The 22,161-nt window shown below is 49.4% G+C and overlaps 13 non-coding genes across 13 annotated transcripts; all 13 read left to right on the top strand.

Moving 5' to 3' along the window:
* Positions 1–705: 705 nt before the first annotated feature.
* LOC124581321 lies at positions 706–824 on the top strand. The gene has a single exon (XR_006973364.1). It is a non-coding gene; the product is annotated as a 5S ribosomal RNA (ribosomal RNA).
* A 1,041-nt stretch (positions 825–1,865) lies between these two features.
* LOC124581385 lies at positions 1,866–1,984 on the top strand. The gene has a single exon (XR_006973421.1). It is a non-coding gene; the product is annotated as a 5S ribosomal RNA (ribosomal RNA).
* An 8,164-nt stretch (positions 1,985–10,148) lies between these two features.
* On the top strand, positions 10,149–10,267 carry LOC124581320. Its single transcript, XR_006973363.1, has one exon. It is a non-coding gene; the product is annotated as a 5S ribosomal RNA (ribosomal RNA).
* Positions 10,268–11,304: 1,037 nt separating this feature from the next.
* LOC124581319 lies at positions 11,305–11,423 on the top strand. Its single transcript, XR_006973362.1, has one exon. It is a non-coding gene; the product is annotated as a 5S ribosomal RNA (ribosomal RNA).
* A 1,039-nt stretch (positions 11,424–12,462) lies between these two features.
* Positions 12,463–12,581, top strand: LOC124581317. Its single transcript, XR_006973360.1, has one exon. It is a non-coding gene; the product is annotated as a 5S ribosomal RNA (ribosomal RNA).
* A 1,033-nt stretch (positions 12,582–13,614) lies between these two features.
* On the top strand, positions 13,615–13,733 carry LOC124581389. The gene has a single exon (XR_006973425.1). It is a non-coding gene; the product is annotated as a 5S ribosomal RNA (ribosomal RNA).
* A 1,035-nt stretch (positions 13,734–14,768) lies between these two features.
* On the top strand, positions 14,769–14,887 carry LOC124581315. Its single transcript, XR_006973359.1, has one exon. It is a non-coding gene; the product is annotated as a 5S ribosomal RNA (ribosomal RNA).
* A 1,035-nt stretch (positions 14,888–15,922) lies between these two features.
* On the top strand, positions 15,923–16,041 carry LOC124581314. Its single transcript, XR_006973358.1, has one exon. It is a non-coding gene; the product is annotated as a 5S ribosomal RNA (ribosomal RNA).
* Positions 16,042–17,077: 1,036 nt separating this feature from the next.
* Positions 17,078–17,196, top strand: LOC124581313. The gene has a single exon (XR_006973357.1). It is a non-coding gene; the product is annotated as a 5S ribosomal RNA (ribosomal RNA).
* A 1,035-nt stretch (positions 17,197–18,231) lies between these two features.
* On the top strand, positions 18,232–18,350 carry LOC124581312. The gene has a single exon (XR_006973356.1). It is a non-coding gene; the product is annotated as a 5S ribosomal RNA (ribosomal RNA).
* A 1,036-nt stretch (positions 18,351–19,386) lies between these two features.
* Positions 19,387–19,505, top strand: LOC124581441. Its single transcript, XR_006973471.1, has one exon. It is a non-coding gene; the product is annotated as a 5S ribosomal RNA (ribosomal RNA).
* A 1,029-nt stretch (positions 19,506–20,534) lies between these two features.
* LOC124581440 lies at positions 20,535–20,653 on the top strand. Its single transcript, XR_006973470.1, has one exon. It is a non-coding gene; the product is annotated as a 5S ribosomal RNA (ribosomal RNA).
* Positions 20,654–21,691: 1,038 nt separating this feature from the next.
* LOC124581388 lies at positions 21,692–21,810 on the top strand. The gene has a single exon (XR_006973424.1). It is a non-coding gene; the product is annotated as a 5S ribosomal RNA (ribosomal RNA).
* Positions 21,811–22,161: the final 351 nt, after the last annotated feature.

Raw genomic sequence — 22,161 nt, 5'->3', positions numbered from 1 at the left:
AGACGTTTCTTGTGCTTGCGCTGTTATATGGGCCACGACCCGAGCGGCAGCGAGCGAAGTCGGGACAAGTCGGGACGGGGACAGGGACAGGGATAGGAAAGGTGCTAATGCACTGCAAATTACGCAAACACCTCGTCTGAAGCGAGGCGAGGCGAGGCGAGGAAGCTCACATCGCCAGCAGTGGCGCCCTCCAACAAGACTCTGCCACACCCCGCACAGGCCATACGCCGGTCGGCCGCGCGCCAGCCCTCCTGCGCTGGACACCAGGGACAAGATGCGTCTTCCGCGAGTGTCGAAGGCTGCACGCGCCAAGCGGATGACAGGAGGTGCAACGAGAAGCTGCGCGTCTCACACACACGGCGGCGCGCCCGCTAATTCGGCAGTCGCTCTGCTGGCACGTCGGATTGCGGAAGGAAGTGCTTACAATTACAATTCTGTTCGTGTTTTATGTTGTAAAGTTGTTAGCTTGTAACGATGTAATGTTAATAAATAAATTTATAAATCTCACAACAAAAAAAAAAAAAAAAAATACACGAAGCGCGTCCTTCCGGCTCATAAGTTTTGGAACTCAGGATTGCGTTCGCGCCAACGTGACAAATTGTCAATAAAAAAGAATGCGGCTGCTTTCGACCGAAAAGTGTGATTTTGTGTGTGTTGGGATAAGAACCGAATGCGAATTCCGCCATGCGCCTACATCATCTGGGCGCCAACGGCCATACCATGTTGAGTACACCGGTTCTCGTCCGATCACCGAAGTTAAGCAACATCGGGCGTGGTTAGTACTTGGATGGGTGACCACCTGGGAACACCACGTGCTGTTGGCTCCCTTTCATTTACTTTTTTTTTTTTTTTATACCGCCTTCTTTCCATACCACCGTTCTGTTGTGACAAAGATTCTTGCTTAAGCATTTTAATCTACTGTAATGACCATAAGGTGCGAAATTGCAGTAAATATCTCAGTTTGAGGGAGAATGTGCTAACCAAGTTCGCCAGGAAGTCTTTGAAAACGACAAAACAGTACGAATCGGCAGATGTGTTCTGAAATACGTCAGCGCCTGTTGTTGTATAGCGGTGTACAATTCCTACTTCGATATGTAATTATAAATTTATTCCTTAGTCGTCTCGTCTCGTCTCGTCATCTCCTGCAGACGTTTCTTGTGCTTGCGCTGTTATATGGGCCACGACCCGAGCGGCAGCGAGCGGCAGTCGAGCAAAGTCGGGACAAGTCGGGACGGGGACAGGGACAGGGATAGGAAAGGTGCTAATGCACTGCAAATTACGCAAACACCTCGTCTGAAGCGAGGCGAGGCGAGGCGAGGAAGCTCACATCGCCAGCAGTGGCGCCCTCCAACAAGACTCTGCCACACCCCGCACAGGCCATACGCCGGTCGGCCGCGCGCCAGCCCTCCTGCGCTGGACACCAGGGACAAGATGCGTCTTCCGCGAGTGTCGAAGGCTGCACGCGCCAAGCGGATGACAGGAGGTGCAACGAGAAGCTGCGCGTCTCACACACACGGCGGCGCGCCCGCTAATTCGGCAGTCGCTCTGCTGGCACGTCGGATTGCGGAAGGAAGTGCTTACAATTACAATTCTGTTCGTGTTTTATGTTGTAAAGTTGTTGGCTTGTAACGATGTAATGTTAATAAATAAATTTATAAATCTCACAACAAAAAAAAAAAAAAAAAAAAATACACGAAGCGCGTCCTTCCGGCTCATAAGTTTTGGAACTCAGGATTGCGTTCGCGCCAACGTGACAAATTGTCAATAAAAAAGAATGCGGCTGCTTTCGACCGAAAAGTGTGATTTTGTGTGTGTTGGGATAAGAACCGAATGCGAATTCCGCCATGCGCCTACATCATCTGGGCGCCAACGGCCATACCATGTTGAGTACACCGGTTCTCGTCCGATCACCGAAGTTAAGCAACATCGTGCGTGGTTAGTACTTGGATGGGTGACCACCTGGGAACACCACGTGCTGTTGGCTCCCTTTCATTTACTTTTTTTTTTTTTTTATACCGCCTTCTTTCCATACCACCGTTCTGTTGTGACAAAGATTCTTGCTTAAGCATTTTAATCTACTGTAATGACCATAAGGTGCGAAATTGCAGTAAATATCTCAGTTTGAGGGAGAATGTGCTAACCAAGTTCGCCAGGAAGTCTTTGAAAACGACAAAACAGTACGAATCGGCAGATGTGTTCTGAAATACGTCAGCGCCTGTTGTTGTATAGCGGTGTACAATTCCTACTTCGATATGTAATTATAAATTTATTCCTTAGTCGTCTCGTCTCGTCTCGTCATCTCCTGCAGACGTTTCTTGTGCTTGCGCTGTTATATGGGCCACGACCCGAGCGGCAGCGAGCGGCAGTCGAGCAAAGTCGGGACAAGTCGGGACGGGGACAGGGACAGGGATAGGAAAGGTGCTAATGCACTGCAAATTACGCAAACACCTCGTCTGAAGCGAGGCGAGGCGAGGCGAGGAAGCTCACATCGCCAGCAGTGGCGCCCTCCAACAAGACTCTGCCACACCCCGCACAGGCCATACGCCGGTCGGCCGCGCGCCAGCCCTCCTGCGCTGGACACCAGGGACAAGATGCGTCTTCCGCGAGTGTCGAAGGCTGCACGCGCCCAGCAACACCTCGCTGCTGAGCGCGCTGTACTTCCGTCTGCGACTTGGTCGGCGGCGCCTCGTGTGCCGTCTGTCTTCTGCCTCGCGGCTACATTTCATCAAGTCCGTAAGTAATGGAAAGTTTCTATGATGCTAGTGAAGAGCGTGAAAATAACGTACAATGTGAATTCGATAGTTCCGTTGGCAAACCGTCCGCGTTCGAAATTCATCGTTGGATACTCGAGGAATTGTGTTTATCGACCGATGACGTTCTTGGTGTTCAGTTTGACACTTTTATTAATTCTGTGTTTTTGAAGTTGAAAACTCCGGAATTGTGTGATACTGTTGTCAATGTTAATGATGGCGTCCGTAAATTTAGACATCTAGACGGTCGCATTAGTAACGTAAATATTTCTCATGGTGGGTTTGGCCTTCGAAATGTTCGTGTGTTCAACTTGCCTTTTGAAATCCGGAATGACACAATATCTCGTCATTTGCGGCCGTACGGGACCGTCCTATCTGTTACTAAAGAAAAGTGGTCCTCCGCCTATGTTTTTCAAGTTGAAAATGGCGTGAGGAGTGTAAAGATGGTCGTACGTCAACATATTCCGTCCTTCTTGCTAGTTAACGGTCATCGTGCTTTCATAACATATAGTGGTCAACCTCAGACGTGTTCTTTTTGTGGTGCTGTCGGTCATTACCGACAAAACTGCCCTAAACGCAGGCCGCCTGTTCAATTGCCACGTGAGAATATTTTAGGTGGGCCTAGTTTTGCCTCTGTTGCCGCGACGAGTTTAGGTTCCGCCCCCCCCGCACGTGTGCCACTCGCGGCCGCCCCCCCTGTACCGGCCGCCGCTGACGCCATGGATACGTCTGTTCCCGATAGTGACTCTGTTTCTGTACCTCTTGTTGAGCCCTCTTTGGTCGCGGATGTGACAACTGTACCTATTACTAAAAAACCGGTAGTGGACGATGTTTCACCGGAATCCGTGCCGCTGTCGGCCGTTGTTCCGCATCCTGCCCCGGTTGCGGAACCCGATAAATCGGCGGTTGTTCCAACTCCCGTCCCCGACAGTGTCTCTGCTGCCAGTGATGTTGTTGTTGACAGTGAGGCTTTTACTGAGCCTAAACCCCGTAGAGACCGGAATGTTGCTCGGGCTTCTGGCACACCGCGTTTGCGTAGTGCCAGTAGTTCTGCTTCTTTCGATACGCGTGGTGTTTCGGCCAAAAATCGGAGTCCGTCTCCGGTGGCGCGTTCTCCTGCTCCCCCTCACGCTCAGTCGGTTGGTCAACCGACCTCCCGACAGCCGGCCGCGCGCTCCGGGGCCGATCTCGGGCAGCGCCCGTCTCAGGGAGGGGGCGGCAGGCGCCAGGCGAAAAAGCAGCAATCTTCCCGCACCCAGCCGGAGGGAGCTGTAGTAACTGCCACGCAACAACGTGATATCACGGTTCAACACCTAAAAACATTTTTGAGTCAGCCGTTTTCCGCTGCTGATTCCGACATGGCGGTAGATCCGCCTGTGTCTGTGACACCCCCCCCCTTACCAACAAAACGAAAGGCCGAAGATTCGCACCATCGTCGTGCCCCCCCTTCCACCCACGATTTGGTGCCGGCCTTATCTTCTGATGTCGCAATGCCCGCTGTGGAGCATTCCGTCGCAGGGGATCCCGTCACAGTTTCCGGGACCCCACCGCCCCCGCCCCTCCCTCCTAGTCAATCACGGGCATGGTCGGAGGATGTTGAGGCAGGTGATTCCCATTAGTGCGTCTCTTTATATATCCTTCCCCCTCCGCGCACGTTGGTATATTTTATTGTGTTTTAAGCGTTTTCATGTTTTTCTGTTATTGTTTTTTTTCCTGTGTTCTACGTGTATATGTTTCACGATTGTAGCCAGTGGAACATTTTAACGGTAAATCTTAATAAGCTGTGCAATCCGCAGAAAGCTGCGCTTCTTAAGGATTTTTTGTATGATAATCACTGTCACGTCGCCTTCTTACAAGAGGTGACTTGTGAAGCGCTTTTATATTTGAACGATTTTACTGATTTTATTGTGATTGACAATGTTGCGCCTGATTCTGATACGGGCACTGCCATTTTAGTACGTTCTGGCTTACCTGTTTCTAATGTTGACATTTTACCGACCGGTCGTGCTGTTGCCTGTACCATTTTTGGCATTGTGTTTGTGAATGTGTACGCTCCGTCGGGAAATGTTAAACCGGCCAGGGCTGAATTTTATGGTAGGGATTTATGTCAGCTTTTATCTAGGAATGTCGATACTTTAATCGTCGGGGGTGATTTTAATTGTGTTTTAGACGACAGAGATCAGGAGCCGCGTCCGAACAAATGCCACGAACTGGGTGCTTTGGTCACTAGTTTTCATTTGCTCGACACGTGGCGTGTTTTACACCCCGATTTCACTTATTTCACATATTTTTACGGTGCGGGGCGTAGCCGTCTCGATCGCATTTATGTGTCTAGGCAGTTGTCTGCCCGTATTTGTACTGCTGACGTGACTCCTGTCATATTTTCCGACCACTCCAGCTATTCCTGTCGTCTTTTATTACCTCGTTTGTGTGTTCCTCGTCGTACTAATTTGTGGAAGTTTAATTGTAGTTTACTTAATGACGACCATTTTGTGACTAGTTTTACCCGTATGTGGCAGAGGTTGGTGCGGACTCGCGGCGGTCATAGTAGCACCATTGAGTGGTGGGTTGCGATCGCTAAGCCGGCGATTCGCAACTTTTTAATCGATTACAGCCGTGAGGCGGCACGCTGGCGGCGGGCGACGGCTCGCTTCCGCCAGGATTGTTTACGCGATTTGGCGTTGCGAGTGACGTCACAGCCCGATTTGTTGCCCACTCTGAAGCGATTTCAAGCTCAGCTTTTAATTGACATGCGTGCCGCTAGTGATGGGGTGACCGTCCGCAGTCAGCCTGCAGGTTTTGTTGCTGGGGAACCTCTGTCCATTTATCATTTAAACCGGGAACGCAAACGCCGCGAACGTTTGCGCATTACTGTTTGGCAGTTGCGGAACGGCGGTCGGACTTCTGTACAGTCGGACATTGAAAACGATATCTTTGAACATTTTGCATCGCTTTTCCGTGCTGTTGACGTTGATTCCGATACGTTGCGAGATTTCTTGCGGGTTGTTCCACATGTTTTAACTCGCCCGGACAGGCATCTTTTAAATGACGCCTATACGTCTGATGAAGTTTTCGACGCCGTTCGGCGGAGTCCCAAAGGGAAGTCTCCGGGTCCCGATGGGATTCCTGCGGAATTTTATTCGAAATTTTTTCCTCTTTTAAGTGAGATTTTAGTGGATTTAGCGAACGATCTTCGCAATGGTGTGACTGTACCAACGGCTTTTGTGGAGGGGGTTGTGACGCTTGTTCCCAAATCCCGTGCTGTACCTCATATCGATGCTGTCCGTCCGATTACTTTATTAAATGCTGATTATAAGATCGTTACGCGTTGCGTCGCTCAGCGACTTAAAAACGTCTTGCCGACCGTACTTAGTGATCAGCAAACATGTGCGGTCCGAGATCGGAATATCTTTGACGCTATCCTTGCTTACAGAGACTGTATAGGATATGTGAAAAGTGCTCGGCTCCGGACAGCGGCGATTTTATTAGTTGACTTTAAAAATGCTTTTGACCGCATTAGTCATTTTTATTTGCGTCGGGTTATGGTACGCATGGGGTTTGGTTATCTATTTACCCGATTCGTGACGCATTTGTTGCAACCTGCTACTTCCCGTATATGTGTCAATGGTCGTCTCACTCCTGCTTTTCGTGTGGGTCGCTCCGTGCGGCAGGGGTGTCCGCTTTCCATGGCGCTTTTTGCCATTGCGCTGGATCCCCTCCTCCGTTCTATCAGTCAGGAATGTCGCGGCATTCAGATGGGGACTACCAGATTGGTTTGTCGCGCATATGCTGATGACCTTGGCGTATTTATTGAACATATCGACGACGTTGACAGGTTGCATGTTGTTTTGCACAACTTTGGAAAAGCTACGGGGGCGGTTATCAATCCCCGGAAAACTGTGCTTTTGCCGCTCACCGCCCGCGCACGTACCCTGCATAGGGATTGGTTTTGTGTCCAGCAGCAGCCTACCGTTCTTGGGATACTTCTATCTTCGAACCCACAGCAGATGGCAGCCTTGAATTGGCGGCCTACGCTGTATCGGATTCGTGCGGTTGCCAGGATCTATGCGGTCCGGAATGTGGCCCTTCGGGATAAGGTGCATTTGATAAATGTCAATATCTTGGCGAGAGCATGGTACCTTGCGCAGGTTCTCCCGGTTCCCAAGCAGTTGGGGCGCGCCATCCAACAGGCGGTTTACTGGTTTTTATGGAGGGGGGAGATTTTCAAGGTATCGCATGCTGTCTGCACCTTGGACCTGTCCGATGGCGGTTTAGGACTAGTTGATTTTTCCGCCAAATGTGCGGCCCTTTTTTGGAAGCGAACTACTGCTGTTATTCAGAAAGCTCCTTGCGGTCCCACTGCGTTTGTTTTTAATCGTTACCGTCCTCTTTCTGAAGTGGCCCCTGTTTCTGTGTCGCACATCCCGTTCTACCTTTCTTATGTGCGCCGCTACTTTCTTGATAATAGTTACCTGGCGCTTTGTGACATCTCCGTCCACACGGTTAGCGCTGTCTGCACGGCTTTCCGCGGACCTCCCATTCGCTGCAAGTGGGAGTATCGGTTGCCACGCTGCAACTGGGTGGCAGTGTGGAGAAACCTCGCCAGTGCCGTTCTCCCGGCTTCCGTCCACGCGGTGTGGTACAAGGTGGTGCATCGCACCATCCCTACCAACTCCAAACTGCATTCTATTAATCTCATCCCGTCTGGTGGGTGTGACGTGTGTACTGCCGACGACACTATTGAACACCGCTTTGCGTGTGACCGCTTCCGCCGTGTTTGGGAAGTCGCCAGGGACATGATTCGTTTGATTCAGAGGGTGGACACTCGCACTGTTACTGTGGATGCTGTCTTAATTCCGCAGTGTGACGTCTACCCCACCACCAAGCGCAATGCCACGGTGTGGATCCTTGGCCACACGGTTTTTGCTATCTTCTCCCTCAAGTTGTCTACCGATCTGGACTTTCTCACTTATTTATGGACCCAACATACCCAGATTCAGGCATCACCACACTATCGGCGAACTTTTGCTAATTTTTTGCAGGTCGCACTAGCGCATGCTTTTGCGCGGCTTTCCGTACCTGAGTAGCATGGACGTTTTTCTCTTATCTTTTCTCTTGCCTTTGAGCGACACAATATGAATATGTCTTACTGCGATCTTCCCAAGTTATTCTGGAACGAAAATTGACGTACCTTGAATACCGCACGAAAACAGAAGTCTTTTCAGTTTTTTTCTCTGGCCGTTATTGCCAAACGTCTTGTTTGCCATGTGTGTCCGTATTCTTAGTTTCATTATTAGTTTTTTTTCCGTTTTGGGGCGTGACGGGATTTTTACTGACGTTTCAGTTCTCAGTCTTGGTGGTGACTGTTTGAGTTTTTTTCTACATTTTCTCATTTCTTTATTGTGGCGCATTCCAAAGTCTCGTCACGTGTCTGTGCTCGACACTCTTTCACCTTTTGTCGGTGTGGAATTTCACACCGGTGTTCCGCATTTTAGTTTTGTTTTACGGTCAATATGAGTGTTGACGGGTGTGGGGGCGACACTGTGGCCAGGCCTCAGGCACATTGACCCCTGCCCTCATTGCCGCCGCCTGCCTGCCACGCTCCTTGCCCGAACGTTTGTCTATCGATGACTTTTCTTTTTCCGGTGGATGCTTCGCCCTGGTTGCGTTTTAATTACTTATTTTTGGTGGACAGTCGTCACTGTCGGTTGTTGCGGCGTGAAGCCGTCTTTTCTTTCCTTATATTTTCACTATCTTGCGTATCAATGGGAAGCATTCTCCCCCTCGTTTCTCACGCATTGGAGGACTATTTCCCTTTTGTTACATGACCAGGACGCCATACTGTCACAATTGCTACATATGCGCCTCGCCGATGACGGCGGTCATTGAACAGTGTCCACCGGTTCACCTCGAGGGAGCCACCAGTACCTTTTATAGCCATTGAAGCTCGCCAAAAGACGGCAATTCATGGAGAGAGTAAAGGCCGGGCTATAAGGGGAGATGGGAGGCCCGTAAAAAAAAAAAAAAAAAAAAACAAAAAGAAAAAAAAAAAAAAAAAAAAAAAAAAAGGTGCTGTTGGCTCCCTTCCTTTCCTTTTCTTTTTGTTTTGTTATTATGTCGCTACCCCTGCCAGCCCAATTTTCAAACTACCTTTCAAAATTAAAAAAAAAAAAAAAAAAAAAAAATAAAAAAAAAAAAAAAAAAGTAAAAAAAAAAAAAAAAAAAAAAAAAAAAAGAAAAAAAAAAAAACAAAAAAAAAAAAAGTACACCGGTTCTCGTCCGATCACCGAAGTTAAGCAACATCGGGCGTGGTTAGTACTTGGATGGGTGACCACCTGGGAACACCACGTGCTGTTGGCTCCCTTTCATTTACTTTTTTTTTTTTTTTATACCGCCTTCTTTCCATACCACCGTTCTGTTGTGACAAAGATTCTTGCTTAAGCATTTTAATCTACTGTAATGACCATAAGGTGCGAAATTGCAGTAAATATCTCAGTTTGAGGGAGAATGTGCTAACCAAGTTCGCCAGGAAGTCTTTGAAAACGACAAAACAGTACGAATCGGCAGATGTGTTCTGAAATACGTCAGCGCCTGTTGTTGTATAGCGGTGTACAATTCCTACTTCGATATGTAATTATAAATTTATTCCTTAGTCGTCTCGTCTCGTCTCGTCATCTCCTGCAGACGTTTCTTGTGCTTGCGCTGTTATATGGGCCACGACCCGAGCGGCAGCGAGCGGCAGTCGAGCAAAGTCGGGACAAGTCGGGACGGGGACAGGGACAGGGATAGGAAAGGTGCTAATGCACTGCAAATTACGCAAACACCTCGTCTGAAGCGAGGCGAGGCGAGGCGAGGAAGCTCACATCGCCAGCAGTGGCGCCCTCCAACAAGACTCTGCCACACCCCGCACAGGCCATACGCCGGTCGGCCGCGCGCCAGCCCTCCTGCGCTGGACACCAGGGACAAGATGCGTCTTCCGCGAGTGTCGAAGGCTGCACGCGCCAAGCGGATGACAGGAGGTGCAACGAGAAGCTGCGCGTCTCACACACACGGCGGCGCGCCCGCTAATTCGGCAGTCGCTCTGCTGGCACGTCGGATTGCGGAAGGAAGTGCTTACAATTACAATTCTGTTCGTGTTTTATGTTGTAAAGTTGTTGGCTTGTAACGATGTAATGTTAATAAATAAATTTATAAATCTCACAACAAAAAAAAAAAAAAAAAATACACGAAGCGCGTCCTTCCGGCTCATAAGTTTTGGAACTCAGGATTGCGTTCGCGCCAACGTGACAAATTGTCAATAAAAAAGAATGCGGCTGCTTTCGACCGAAAAGTGTGATTTTGTGTGTGTTGGGATAAGAACCGAATGCGAATTCCGCCATGCGCCTACATCATCTGGGCGCCAACGGCCATACCATGTTGAGTACACCGGTTCTCGTCCGATCACCGAAGTTAAGCAACATCGGGCGTGGTTAGTACTTGGATGGGTGACCACCTGGGAACACCACGTGCTGTTGGCTCCCTTTCATTTACTTTTTTTTTTTTTTATACCGCCTTCTTTCCATACCACCGTTCTGTTGTGACAAAGATTCTTGCTTAAGCATTTTAATCTACTGTAATGACCATAAGGTGCGAAATTGCAGTAAATATCTCAGTTTGAGGGAGAATGTGCTAACCAAGTTCGCCAGGAAGTCTTTGAAAACGACAAAACAGTACGAATCGGCAGATGTGTTCTGAAATACGTCAGCGCCTGTTGTTGTATAGCGGTGTACAATTCCTACTTCGATATGTAATTATAAATTTATTCCTTAGTCGTCTCGTCTCGTCTCGTCATCTCCTGCAGACGTTTCTTGTGCTTGCGCTGTTATATGGGCCACGACCCGAGCGGCAGCGAGCGGCAGTCGAGCAAAGTCGGGACAAGTCGGGACGGGGACAGGGACAGGGATAGGAAAGGTGCTAATGCACTGCAAATTACGCAAACACCTCGTCTGAAGCGAGGCGAGGCGAGGCGAGGAAGCTCACATCGCCAGCAGTGGCGCCCTCCAACAAGACTCTGCCACACCCCGCACAGGCCATACGCCGGTCGGCCGCGCGCCAGCCCTCCTGCGCTGGACACCAGGGACAAGATGCGTCTTCCGCGAGTGTCGAAGGCTGCACGCGCCAAGCGGATGACAGGAGGTGCAACGAGAAGCTGCGCGTCTCACACACACGGCGGCGCGCCCGCTAATTCGGCAGTCGCTCTGCTGGCACGTCGGATTGCGGAAGGAAGTGCTTACAATTACAATTCTGTTCGTGTTTTATGTTGTAAAGTTGTTGGCTTGTAACGATGTAATGTTAATAAATAAATTTATAAATCTCACAACAAAAAAAAAAAAAAAAAATACACGAAGCGCGTCCTTCCGGCTCATAAGTTTTGGAACTCAGGATTGCGTTCGCGCCAACGTGACAAATTGTCAATAAAAAAGAATGCGGCTGCTTTCGACCGAAAAGTGTGATTTTGTGTGTGTTGGGATAAGAACCGAATGCGAATTCCGCCATGCGCCTACATCATCTGGGCGCCAACGGCCATACCATGTTGAGTACACCGGTTCTCGTCCGATCACCGAAGTTAAGCAACATCGGGCGTGGTTAGTACTTGGATGGGTGACCACCTGGGAACACCACGTGCTGTTGGCTCCCTTTCATTTACTTTTTTTTTTTTTTATACCGCCTTCTTTCCATACCACCGTTCTGTTGTGACAAAGATTCTTGCTTAAGCATTTTAATCTACTGTAATGACCATAAGGTGCGAAATTGCAGTAAATATCTCAGTTTGAGGGAGAATGTGCTAACCAAGTTCGCCAGGAAGTCTTTGAAAACGACAAAACAGTACGAATCGGCAGATGTGTTCTGAAATACGTCAGCGCCTGTTGTTGTATAGCGGTGTACAATTCCTACTTCGATATGTAATTATAAATTTATTCCTTAGTCGTCTCGTCTCGTCTCGTCATCTCCTGCAGACGTTTCTTGTGCTTGCGCTGTTATATGGGCCACGACCCGAGCGGCAGCGAGCGGCAGTCGAGCAAAGTCGGGACAAGTCGGGACGGGGACAGGGACAGGGATAGGAAAGGTGCTAATGCACTGCAAATTACGCAAACACCTCGTCTGAAGCGAGGCGAGGCGAGGCGAGGCGAGGAAGCTCACATCGCCAGCAGTGGCGCCCTCCAACAAGACTCTGCCACACCCCGCACAGGCCATACGCCGGTCGGCCGCGCGCCAGCCCTCCTGCGCTGGACACCAGGGACAAGATGCGTCTTCCGCGAGTGTCGAAGGCTGCACGCGCCAAGCGGATGACAGGAGGTGCAACGAGAAGCTGCGCGTCTCACACACACGGCGGCGCGCCCGCTAATTCGGCAGTCGCTCTGCTGGCACGTCGGATTGCGGAAGGAAGTGCTTACAATTACAATTCTGTTCGTGTTTTATGTTGTAAAGTTGTTAGCTTGTAACGATGTAATGTTAATAAATAAATTTATAAATCTCACAACAACAAAAAAAAAAAATACACGAAGCGCGTCCTTCCGGCTCATAAGTTTTGGAACTCAGGATTGCGTTCGCGCCAACGTGACAAATTGTCAATAAAAAAGAATGCGGCTGCTTTCGACCGAAAAGTGTGATTTTGTGTGTGTTGGGATAAGAACCGAATGCGAATTCCGCCATGCGCCTACATCATCTGGGCGCCAACGGCCATACCATGTTGAGTACACCGGTTCTCGTCCGATCACCGAAGTTAAGCAACATCGGGCGTGGTTAGTACTTGGATGGGTGACCACCTGGGAACACCACGTGCTGTTGGCTCCCTTTCATTTACTTTTTTTTTTTTTTATACCGCCTTCTTTCCATACCACCGTTCTGTTGTGACAAAGATTCTTGCTTAAGCATTTTAATCTACTGTAATGACCATAAGGTGCGAAATTGCAGTAAATATCTCAGTTTGAGGGAGAATGTGCTAACCAAGTTCGCCAGGAAGTCTTTGAAAACGACAAAACAGTACGAATCGGCAGATGTGTTCTGAAATACGTCAGCGCCTGTTGTTGTATAGCGGTGTACAATTCCTACTTCGATATGTAATTATAAATTTATTCCTTAGTCGTCTCGTCTCGTCTCGTCATCTCCTGCAGACGTTTCTTGTGCTTGCGCTGTTATATGGGCCACGACCCGAGCGGCAGCGAGCGGCAGTCGAGCAAAGTCGGGACAAGTCGGGACGGGGACAGGGACAGGGATAGGAAAGGTGCTAATGCACTGCAAATTACGCAAACACCTCGTCTGAAGCGAGGCGAGGCGAGGCGAGGAAGCTCACATCGCCAGCAGTGGCGCCCTCCAACAAGACTCTGCCACACCCCGCACAGGCCATACGCCGGTCGGCCGCGCGCCAGCCCTCCTGCGCTGGACACCAGGGACAAGATGCGTCTTCCGCGAGTGTCGAAGGCTGCACGCGCCAAGCGGATGACAGGAGGTGCAACGAGAAGCTGCGCGTCTCACACACACGGCGGCGCGCCCGCTAATTCGGCAGTCGCTCTGCTGGCACGTCGGATTGCGGAAGGAAGTGCTTACAATTACAATTCTGTTCGTGTTTTATGTTGTAAAGTTGTTAGCTTGTAACGATGTAATGTTAATAAATAAATTTATAAATCTCACAACAAAAAAAAAAAAAATACACGAAGCGCGTCCTTCCGGCTCATAAGTTTTGGAACTCAGGATTGCGTTCGCGCCAACGTGACAAATTGTCAATAAAAAAGAATGCGGCTGCTTTCGACCGAAAAGTGTGATTTTGTGTGTGTTGGGATAAGAACCGAATGCGAATTCCGCCATGCGCCTACATCATCTGGGCGCCAACGGCCATACCATGTTGAGTACACCGGTTCTCGTCCGATCACCGAAGTTAAGCAACATCGGGCGTCGTTAGTACTTGGATGGGTGACCACCTGGGAACACCACGTGCTGTTGGCTCCCTTTCATTTACTTTTTTTTTTTTTTTTATACCGCCTTCTTTCCATACCACCGTTCTGTTGTGACAAAGATTCTTGCTTAAGCATTTTAATCTACTGTAATGACCATAAGGTGCGAAATTGCAGTAAATATCTCAGTTTGAGGGAGAATGTGCTAACCAAGTTCGCCAGGAAGTCTTTGAAAACGACAAAACAGTACGAATCGGCAGATGTGTTCTGAAATACGTCAGCGCCTGTTGTTGTATAGCGGTGTACAATTCCTACTTCGATATGTAATTATAAATTTATTCCTTAGTCGTCTCGTCTCGTCTCGTCATCTCCTGCAGACGTTTCTTGTGCTTGCGCTGTTATATGGGCCACGACCCGAGCGGCAGCGAGCGGCAGTCGAGCAAAGTCGGGACAAGTCGGGACGGGGACAGGGACAGGGATAGGAAAGGTGCTAATGCACTGCAAATTACGCAAACACCTCGTCTGAAGCGAGGCGAGGCGAGGCGAGGAAGCTCACATCGCCAGCAGTGGCGCCCTCCAACAAGACTCTGCCACACCCCGCACAGGCCATACGCCGGTCGGCCGCGCGCCAGCCCTCCTGCGCTGGACACCAGGGACAAGATGCGTCTTCCGCGAGTGTCGAAGGCTGCACGCGCCAAGCGGATGACAGGAGGTGCAACGAGAAGCTGCGCGTCTCACACACACGGCGGCGCGCCCGCTAATTCGGCAGTCGCTCTGCTGGCACGTCGGATTGCGGAAGGAAGTGCTTACAATTACAATTCTGTTCGTGTTTTATGTTGTAAAGTTGTTAGCTTGTAACGATGTAATGTTAATAAATAAATTTATAAATCTCACAACAAAAAAAAAAAAAATACACGAAGCGCGTCCTTCCGGCTCATAAGTTTTGGAACTCAGGATTGCGTTCGCGCCAACGTGACAAATTGTCAATAAAAAAGAATGCGGCTGCTTTCGACCGAAAAGTGTGATTTTGTGTGTGTTGGGATAAGAACCGAATGCGAATTCCGCCATGCGCCTACATCATCTGGGCGCCAACGGCCATACCATGTTGAGTACACCGGTTCTCGTCCGATCACCGAAGTTAAGCAACATCGGGCGTGGTTAGTACTTGGATGGGTGACCACCTGGGAACACCACGTGCTGTTGGCTCCCTTTCATTTACTTTTTTTTTTTTTTATACCGCCTTCTTTCCATACCACCGTTCTGTTGTGACAAAGATTCTTGCTTAAGCATTTTAATCTACTGTAATGACCATAAGGTGCGAAATTGCAGTAAATATCTCAGTTTGAGGGAGAATGTGCTAACCAAGTTCGCCAGGAAGTCTTTGAAAACGACAAAACAGTACGAATCGGCAGATGTGTTCTGAAATACGTCAGCGCCTGTTGTTGTATAGCGGTGTACAATTCCTACTTCGATATGTAATTATAAATTTATTCCTTAGTCGTCTCGTCTCGTCTCGTCATCTCCTGCAGACGTTTCTTGTGCTTGCGCTGTTATATGGGCCACGACCCGAGCGGCAGCGAGCGGCAGTCGAGCAAAGTCGGGACAAGTCGGGACGGGGACAGGGACAGGGATAGGAAAGGTGCTAATGCACTGCAAATTACGCAAACACCTCGTCTGAAGCGAGGCGAGGCGAGGCGAGGAAGCTCACATCGCCAGCAGTGGCGCCCTCCAACAAGACTCTGCCACACCCCGCACAGGCCATACGCCGGTCGGCCGCGCGCCAGCCCTCCTGCGCTGGACACCAGGGACAAGATGCGTCTTCCGCGAGTGTCGAAGGCTGCACGCGCCAAGCGGATGACAGGAGGTGCAACGAGAAGCTGCGCGTCTCACACACACGGCGGCGCGCCCGCTAATTCGGCAGTCGCTCTGCTGGCACGTCGGATTGCGGAAGGAAGTGCTTACAATTACAATTCTGTTCGTGTTTTATGTTGTAAAGTTGTTAGCTTGTAACGATGTAATGTTAATAAATAAATTTATAAATCTCACAACAAAAAAAAAAAAAAAATACACGAAGCGCGTCCTTCCGGCTCATAAGTTTTGGAACTCAGGATTGCGTTCGCGCCAACGTGACAAATTGTCAATAAAAAAGAATGCGGCTGCTTTCGACCGAAAAGTGTGATTTTGTGTGTGTTGGGATAAGAACCGAATGCGAATTCCGCCATGCGCCTACATCATCTGGGCGCCAACGGCCATACCATGTTGAGTACACCGGTTCTCGTCCGATCACCGAAGTTAAGCAACATCGGGCGTGGTTAGTACTTGGATGGGTGACCACCTGGGAACACCACGTGCTGTTGGCTCCCTTTCATTTACTTTTTTTTTTTTTTTATACCGCCTTCTTTCCATACCACCGTTCTGTTGTGACAAAGATTCTTGCTTAAGCATTTTAATCTACTGTAATGACCATAAGGTGCGAAATTGCAGTAAATATCTCAGTTTGAGGGAGAATGTGCTAACCAAGTTCGCCAGGAAGTCTTTGAAAACGACAAAACAGTACGAATCGGCAGATGTGTTCTGAAATACGTCAGCGCCTGTTGTTGTATAGCGGTGTACAATTCCTACTTCGATATGTAATTATAAATTTATTCCTTAGTCGTCTCGTCTCGTCTCGTCATCTCCTGCAGACGTTTCTTGTGCTTGCGCTGTTATATGGGCCACGACCCGAGCGGCAGCGAGCGGCAGTCGAGCAAAGTCGGGACAAGTCGGGACGGGGACAGGGACAGGGATAGGAAAGGTGCTAATGCACTGCAAATTACGCAAACACCTCGTCTGAAGCGAGGCGAGGCGAGGCGAGGAAGCTCACATCGCCAGCAGTGGCGCCCTCCAACAAGACTCTGCCACACCCCGCACAGGCCATACGCCGGTCGGCCGCGCGCCAGCCCTCCTGCGCTGGACACCAGGGACAAGATGCGTCTTCCGCGAGTGTCGAAGGCTGCACGCGCCAAGCGGATGACAGGAGGTGCAACGAGAAGCTGCGCGTCTCACACACACGGCGGCGCGCCCGCTAATTCGGCAGTCGCTCTGCTGGCACGTCGGATTGCGGAAGGAAGTGCTTACAATTACAATTCTGTTCGTGTTTTATGTTGTAAAGTTGTTAGCTTGTAACGATGTAATGTTAATAAATAAATTTATAAATCTCACAACAAAAAAAAAAAAAAAATACACGAAGCGCGTCCTTCCGGCTCATAAGTTTTGGAACTCAGGATTGCGTTCGCGCCAACGTGACAAATTGTCAATAAAAAAGAATGCGGCTGCTTTCGACCGAAAAGTGTGATTTTGTGTGTGTTGGGATAAGAACCGAATGCGAATTCCGCCATGCGCCTACATCATCTGGGCGCCAACGGCCATACCATGTTGAGTACACCGGTTCTCGTCCGATCACCGAAGTTAAGCAACATCGGGCGTGGTTAGTACTTGGATGGGTGACCACCTGGGAACACCACGTGCTGTTGGCTCCCTTTCATTTACTTTTTTTTTTTTTTTATACCGCCTTCTTTCCATACCACCGTTCTGTTGTGACAAAGATTCTTGCTTAAGCATTTTAATCTACTGTAATGACCATAAGGTGCGAAATTGCAGTAAATATCTCAGTTTGAGGGAGAATGTGCTAACCAAGTTCGCCAGGAAGTCTTTGAAAACGACAAAACAGTACGAATCGGCAGATGTGTTCTGAAATACGTCAGCGCCTGTTGTTGTATAGCGGTGTACAATTCCTACTTCGATATGTAATTATAAATTTATTCCTTAGTCGTCTCGTCTCGTCTCGTCATCTCCTGCAGACGTTTCTTGTGCTTGCGCTGTTATATGGGCCACGACCCGAGCGGCAGCGAGCGGCAGTCGAGCAAAGTCGGGACAAGTCGGGACGGGGACAGGGACAGGGATAGGAAAGGTGCTAATGCACTGCAAATTACGCAAACACCTCGTCTGAAGCGAGGCGAGGCGAGGCGAGGAAGCTCACATCGCCAGCAGTGGCGCCCTCCAACAAGACTCTGCCACACCCCGCACAGGCCATACGCCGGTCGGCCGCGCGCCAGCCCTCCTGCGCTGGACACCAGGGACAAGATGCGTCTTCCGCGAGTGTCGAAGGCTGCACGCGCCAAGCGGATGACAGGAGGTGCAACGAGAAGCTGCGCGTCTCACACACACGGCGGCGCGCCCGCTAATTCGGCAGTCGCTCTGCTGGCACGTCGGATTGCGGAAGGAAGTGCTTACAATTACAATTCTGTTCGTGTTTTATGTTGTAAAGTTGTTAGCTTGTAACGATGTAATGTTAATAAATAAATTTATAAATCTCACAACAAAAAAAAAAAAAAATACACGAAGCGCGTCCTTCCGGCTCATAAGTTTTGGAACTCAGGATTGCGTTCGCGCCAACGTGACAAATTGTCAATAAAAAAGAATGCGGCTGCTTTCGACCGAAAAGTGTGATTTTGTGTGTGTTGGGATAAGAACCGAATGCGAATTCCGCCATGCGCCTACATCATCTGGGCGCCAACGGCCATACCATGTTGAGTACACCGGTTCTCGTCCGATCACCGAAGTTAAGCAACATCGGGCGTGGTTAGTACTTGGATGGGTGACCACCTGGGAACACCACGTGCTGTTGGCTCCCTTTCATTTACTTTTTTTTTTTTTTTATACCGCCTTCTTTCCATACCACCGTTCTGTTGTGACAAAGATTCTTGCTTAAGCATTTTAATCTACTGTAATGACCATAAGGTGCGAAATTGCAGTAAATATCTCAGTTTGAGGGAGAATGTGCTAACCAAGTTCGCCAGGAAGTCTTTGAAAACGACAAAACAGTACGAATCGGCAGATGTGTTCTGAAATACGTCAGCGCCTGTTGTTGTATAGCGGTGTACAATTCCTACTTCGATATGTAATTATAAATTTATTCCTTAGTCGTCTCGTCTCGTCTCGTCATCTCCTGCAGACGTTTCTTGTGCTTGCGCTGTTATATGGGCCACGACCCGAGCGGCAGCGAGCGGCAGTCGAGCAAAGTCGGGACAAGTCGGGACGGGGACAGGGACAGGGATAGGAAAGGTGCTAATGCACTGCAAATTACGCAAACACCTCGTCTGAAGCGAGGCGAGGCGAGGCGAGGAAGCTCACATCGCCAGCAGTGGCGCCCTCCAACAAGACTCTGCCACACCCCGCACAGGCCATACGCCGGTCGGCCGCGCGCCAGCCCTCCTGCGCTGGACACCAGGGACAAGATGCGTCTTCCGCGAGTGTCGAAGGCTGCACGCGCCAAGCGGATGACAGGAGGTGCAACGAGAAGCTGCGCGTCTCACACACACGGCGGCGCGCCCGCTAATTCGGCAGTCGCTCTGCTGGCACGTCGGATTGCGGAAGGAAGTGCTTACAATTACAATTCTGTTCGTGTTTTATGTTGTAAAGTTGTTAGCTTGTAACGATGTAATGTTAATAAATAAATTTATAAATCTCACAACAAAAAAAAAAAAAAAATACACGAAGCGCGTCCTTCCGGCTCATAAGTTTTGGAACTCAGGATTGCGTTCGCGCCAACGTGACAAATTGTCAATAAAAAAGAATGCGGCTGCTTTCGACCGAAAAGTGTGATTTTGTGTGTGTTGGGATAAGAACCGAATGCGAATTCCGCCATGCGCCTACATCATCTGGGCGCCAACGGCCATACCATGTTGAGTACACCGGTTCTCGTCCGATCACCGAAGTTAAGCAACATCGGGCGTGGTTAGTACTTGGATGGGTGACCACCTGGGAACACCACGTGCTGTTGGCTCCCTTTCATTTACTTTTTTTTTTTTTTTATACCGCCTTCTTTCCATACCACCGTTCTGTTGTGACAAAGAGCATTTTAATCTACTGTAATGACCATAAGGTGCGAAATTGCAGTAAATATCTCAGTTTGAGGGAGAATGTGCTAACCAAGTTCGCCAGGAAGTCTTTGAAAACGACAAAACAGTACGAATCGGCAGATGTGTTCTGAAATACGTCAGCGCCTGTTGTTGTATAGCGGTGTACAATTCCTACTTCGATATGTAATTATAAATTTATTCCTTAGTCGTCTCGTCTCGTCTCGTCATCTCCTGCAGACGTTTCTTGTGCTTGCGCTGTTATATGGGCCACGACCCGAGCGGCAGCGAGCGGCAGTCGAGCAAAGTCGGGACAAGTCGGGACGGGGACAGGGACAGGGATAGGAAAGGTGCTAATGCACTGCAAATTACGCAAACACCTCGTCTGAAGCGAGGCGAGGCGAGGCGAGGCGAGGAAGCTCACATCGCCAGCAGTGGCGCCCTCCAACAAGACTCTGCCACACCCCGCACAGGCCATACGCCGGTCGGCCGCGCGCCAGCCCTCCTGCGCTGGACACCAGGGACAAGATGCGTCTTCCGCGAGTGTCGAAGGCTGCACGCGCCAAGCGGATGACAGGAGGTGCAACGAGAAGCTGCGCGTCTCACACACACGGCGGCGCGCCCGCTAATTCGGCAGTCGCTCTGCTGGCACGTCGGATTGCGGAAGGAAGTGCTTACAATTACAATTCTGTTCGTGTTTTATGTTGTAAAGTTGTTAGCTTGTAACGATGTAATGTTAATAAATAAATTTATAAATCTCACAACAAAAAAAAAAAAAAATACACGAAGCGCGTCCTTCCGGCTCATAAGTTTTGGAACTCAGGATTGCGTTCGCGCCAACGTGACAAATTGTCAATAAAAAAGAATGCGGCTGCTTTCGACCGAAAAGTGTGATTTTGTGTGTGTTGGGATAAGAACCGAATGCGAATTCCGCCATGCGCCTACATCATCTGGGCGCCAACGGCCATACCATGTTGAGTACACCGGTTCTCGTCCGATCACCGAAGTTAAGCAACATCGGGCGTGGTTAGTACTTGGATGGGTGACCACCTGGGAACACCACGTGCTGTTGGCTCCCTTTCATTTACTTTTTTTTTTTTTTATACCGCCTTCTTTCCATACCACCGTTCTGTTGTGACAAAGATTCTTGCTTAAGCATTTTAATCTACTGTAATGACCATAAGGTGCGAAATTGCAGTAAATATCTCAGTTTGAGGGAGAATGTGCTAACCAAGTTCGCCAGGAAGTCTTTGAAAACGACAAAACAGTACGAATCGGCAGATGTGTTCTGAAATACGTCAGCGCCTGTTGTTGTATAGCGGTGTACAATTCCTACTTCGATATGTAATTATAAATTTATTCCTTAGTCGTCTCGTCTCGTCTCGTCATCTCCTGCAGACGTTTCTTGTGCTTGCGCTGTTATATGGGCCACGACCCGAGCGGCAGCGAGCGGCAGTCGAGCAAAGTCGGGACAAGTCGGGACGGGGACAGGGACAGGGATAGGAAAGGTGCTAATGCACTGCAAATTACGCAAACACCTCGTCTGAAGCGAGGCGAGGCGAGGCGAGGCGAGGAAGCTCACATCGCCAGCAGTGGCGCCCTCCAACAAGACTCTGCCACACCCCGCACAGGCCATACGCCGGTCGGCCGCGCGCCAGCCCTCCTGCGCTGGACACCAGGGACAAGATGCGTCTTCCGCGAGTGTCGAAGGCTGCACGCGCCAAGCGGATGACAGGAGGTGCAACGAGAAGCTGCGCGTCTCACACACACGGCGGCGCGCCCGCTAATTCGGCAGTCGCTCTGCTGGCACGTCGGATTGCGGAAGGAAGTGCTTACAATTACAATTCTGTTCGTGTTTTATGTTGTAAAGTTGTTAGCTTGTAACGATGTAATGTTAATAAATAAATTTATAAATCTCACAACAAAAAAAAAAAAAATACACGAAGCGCGTCCTTCCGGCTCATAAGTTTTGGAACTCAGGATTGCGTTCGCGCCAACGTGACAAATTGTCAATAAAAAAGAATGCGGCTGCTTTCGACCGAAAAGTGTGATTTTGTGTGTGTTGGGATAAGAACCGAATGCGAATTCCGCCATGCGCCTACATCATCTGGGCGCCAACGGCCATACCATGTTGAGTACACCGGTTCTCGTCCGATCACCGAAGTTAAGCAACATCGGGCGTCGTTAGTACTTGGATGGGTGACCACCTGGGAACACCACGTGCTGTTGGCTCCCTTTCATTTACTTTTTTTTTTTTTTTTATACCGCCTTCTTTCCATACCACCGTTCTGTTGTGACAAAGATTCTTGCTTAAGCATTTTAATCTACTGTAATGACCATAAGGTGCGAAATTGCAGTAAATATCTCAGTTTGAGGGAGAATGTGCTAACCAAGTTCGCCAGGAAGTCTTTGAAAACGACAAAACAGTACGAATCGGCAGATGTGTTCTGAAATACGTCAGCGCCTGTTGTTGTATAGCGGTGTACAATTCCTACTTCGATATGTAATTATAAATTTATTCCTTAGTCGTCTCGTCTCGTCTCGTCATCTCCTGCAGACGTTTCTTGTGCTTGCGCTGTTATA

This window comes from Schistocerca americana, unplaced genomic scaffold (assembly GCF_021461395.2).
Source record: "Schistocerca americana isolate TAMUIC-IGC-003095 unplaced genomic scaffold, iqSchAmer2.1 HiC_scaffold_367, whole genome shotgun sequence".
Taxonomy (NCBI): Eukaryota; Metazoa; Arthropoda; class Insecta; order Orthoptera; family Acrididae; genus Schistocerca; species Schistocerca americana.
The sequence above is the reverse complement of the archived record's forward strand: the minus strand, read 5'-3'. Positions and strand labels throughout refer to the sequence as shown.